The following is a 3,761-nucleotide window of genomic DNA, read 5'->3' as shown; positions in this document are numbered from 1 at the left end:
GCGGACCAGACTTTCAGTGTCAGAATAGAGAAGTTTAATATAATCACAGAACCGATTACCGAACCCAAAGGCCTGTAGCGTTATTAATAAATATCCGTGGTGAACTCTATCGAAAGCTTTCTCCTGGTCGAGAGAGACAATTCCTAGTGTGATGTTTTTACTGTTTGCGTACGTGATGACATCACGTATCAAATGTATGTTGTCATAAATTTGTCTTCCTGGGATAGAGTAGCTTTGATCGATTTGAACTATACTGCCAAGGACGGATTTTAATCTTAGAGAAAGCGCTTTGGTCAAGATCTTGTAATCCGCGCATAGTAAGCTTACAGGTCTCCAATTCTTCAGTAGTCCATTGTTACCTTTTTTTGGCAGTAGAGCGATAACAGCCCGTCTACACGACAAAGACATCTGGCCCTCTTCGATTGAGGCAGTAATGACGTCATGAAGATCAGAGCCTAAAATCGACCAAAAATGTTTATAAAATTCGCCGGGACTACCATCTATGCCTGGGGATCTATTGGTGGAAATTAACTTGACTGCGTTGCTAAGATTTTCATGCGATATTGGCGCGTCACAATCTTCCCTGATAGCGTCGTCCAGTTGAGGCAACCCGGAAAGCAGTTTATTTTGAGCTTCAATGGAAATCGGACCGAGAGAAAACAAGTCGCTGTAAAACTCTTTAGCCATTGACCTCATTTCAGCTTGTGACCCAGTCAGCGATCCATCGGGATGCTGTAAGTGTGACATTACTTTACGCGACCCCCTTTGTTTCTCACAGTCAAAGAAAAAGGATGTAGGGGCATCGTTTTCATTTAAAATTTTATGCCGAGATCTTATGGCAGCACCCTTACATTCCGTTTTTGTTAGATTTTCCAATAAAGTTTGTTTCTCTTCGAGTATCCCTTTTAGTGAAGGATTGTCCTTTAAGCGGTCTTCAATATTTTTAATGTCCTTTCGTAATCCAGCTTGATTATTCCTGTATGTAAAGGACAACTTGGCACTGTACTGCTTTGTGAGTACTTTAATATTTAGCTTGCCAATGTCCCACCACATTTGAATTTTACTGAAGCGTGATTTGTCACTGTGCCACTTCAACCAATAATCTGTGAATATTTCACAAAAATCTTCATCCTGCAGGAGGCTTAAATTAAAGCACCAAACAGGATTACGTGACAGACGGATATCGACAGGAAAATGATCAGAAAAATCATAACGAGGCAGTATAGACGATAATTTAATTCTGGATACGATAGATTTAGATATATAAAACGAATCAATTCGAGATTTGCTCTCGTTTCTACTCCAGGTATACTGCCTGACAGTAGGATTGTGATGGCGCCACGCATCAACAAGTTTGAAGTGCAACAAAATTTGTGATAGAAACCTAGAAGAAGAAAGGTGTGGCTCTGGGCTGTCCACCCGGTCAATACTCGCATCCATTGTACAATTAAAATCGCCGCCAGCGACGACTGGGTCATTGTTTATATTATTTAAATGACGTTTCAACACCTTAAAAAACTACAACCGTTCCGGCCCATTGGTTGGGGCATATACGTTTATCAAGTGCAGCGGGAACCCATCGATTTCGACATGAATATGCAAAAGACGACCCGGGACTACATCATTTACATTCAGAATTTTAATATTTGCATTAGGTTTAAAAAGTATAGCAACGCCTGCCGAATTCGTGGATTCGTGAGAAAAAAATATAGGCGCCCTCCAGACCACACGCCAGTTCGGCTCATCAGACGGAACAGAGTGTGTTTCCTGAAGAAAATAAAAATCCTTAGAATAATTACTTTTAATGTATTCAAACAGCTGGTATCGTTTTAAAGAATCTCTGCAACCATGTACATTCCAAGTAATTCCAGCTACGTTTGCCATAATTAGAAGAGATAAAAAGCAACCAAGCCAGTGATGCATATCCATGGAGTGTTGATACAATTCAATCAGTTGAAACAATGACAGATTGCGAGGAAATGCCTCGTTTTTTACTCAAGACGCTTGATCTTAAATTCCCATCTCCTTCAGCACTGGATTTTAATAAACGTTTAACATGTTTCGAAATACGCATTGTCATTCGCTGTACGCGTATCTTTTCTTTGCTCGGGAAATCGGCACTCTTACGAAGACTGTTTAAGGACCTCACTGAAAGTCGGAGGTCGGAACAGAAAGAACTCGCCTGCTCGATTAATTTCCTCGAGTTAAAAGACTCTTCTAGAAAAACCAACAATGATTCTTTAGATAACAATTTTTTATTTTCATTTTCAGACATCCCGACGTCTTCCAAAGAAGCGACACTCATGTCCGACATATCTGACATTACAGACTCATTGTCGTCTCCGTCATAGGACGCCACAATTGACTTCGAATCAAACACATCCACACTTTTAGAACTGTGTAATTCACCTGGATCAGGTAGATGTAAATGGTGTGAAGAAGATGGTGTGTTTCCCGTGGGAGGGGGTACTGAGTAAGGGGTTCGTACCCTTTCCTCGCCAATTTCTATAGCAGATGATCTTGAAAAGTCATCACTGGAAACAACAGAACCTGGTTCATTATCATCACAATGATCAGTACGCGTGCCATCTAATTGACATTCAGATATGCCACGCGTGACAACAGCTGCATGTTCTTTAACACCAGTAACCGTAGTTGTGATCAATTCATCAGTGTTATTAGTGTTTCCAAAGTTTGTAGTGTTTATAGCGTCGATGTCGTTTTTTTCAAATGGAGCATTATTTGTATTTATATCATCAGTATCATCGTGTGTATTATCAATAATAGTATCGGCAGTTATAATTGTATCAGTGTGTTCATCAGTATCATTTGCAATTATGTCATTTATATCATTTGTATTATTATCATGATTAGAAGTTGTGTCAGTTTTATCATTTTCAATATTACCAGTTGTAGAAGCGGATGTAGATGGAGATATTTCCATATCAGTGGTGTTGTCATTGTCGCCATTAACAGTATCCTGTACAGGGATATTTCCGGGACAGTTTCTTTGAATATGGCCTTTCTGTTTACATTTATGACATGTCACCTCATCCGTCGACAGGTATACACGATAGTTACGCTGTTCGTGGATGATGGTTATAACGCCGTTGATTGATTTTTCATCGCACAACATGTACACCTGACGACGGAAAGACTTGACATGTCTCAATTCTGGACTTTTGCAGCCAAGAGGAATCAGGCGTATGCGTGAAACCACTTTACCATAGAGAGAAAGTTCACGCTCGAGCACATCGTTTTTTATAAAGGGCGGAACCCCAGAGAGAATGACCTTGGTCGCCGGTTTCACCAATGGCTCAACATAAATAAATGCGTCACCTATTGTACTAATACCACAGTCAGCTGGCGCACACGTGATAATAAAATAAATACGATATTTAATATATGGGGGCCGCCATCTTGAATGACGCATAAAACTAAATAAGAGACAAGTTGTGAAACACGTTTTTCAGATTCCTACAAATCAGGACAAAAATACCAATCTTTCACAAAAATACGGTCCGTTGGGGTTATATTAAGCCAACCGATAACAAAATTCGGCCGAATTCGTCGTTTTTGTGTTGAAAAATCCCTTGCATACGAACACCTAATTACGCGAAGAACATAGAACACTAAGTCGGGGTATTTGAAACTAAAAATTGGCATTCCAGCACAGCAGCCAATCAGCGACGGCCTAACGCTTAGATGACAATTTCGGTTTCAAATACCCCGGCTTAGTGTTCTAGGTTCTTAGCGTAATT

This window comes from Saccoglossus kowalevskii, chromosome 8 (assembly GCF_978046115.1).
Source record: "Saccoglossus kowalevskii chromosome 8, keSacKowa6.1, whole genome shotgun sequence".
Lineage (NCBI taxonomy): Eukaryota > Metazoa > Hemichordata > Enteropneusta > Harrimaniidae > Saccoglossus > Saccoglossus kowalevskii.
Note: the sequence above shows the minus strand (reverse complement) of the source record.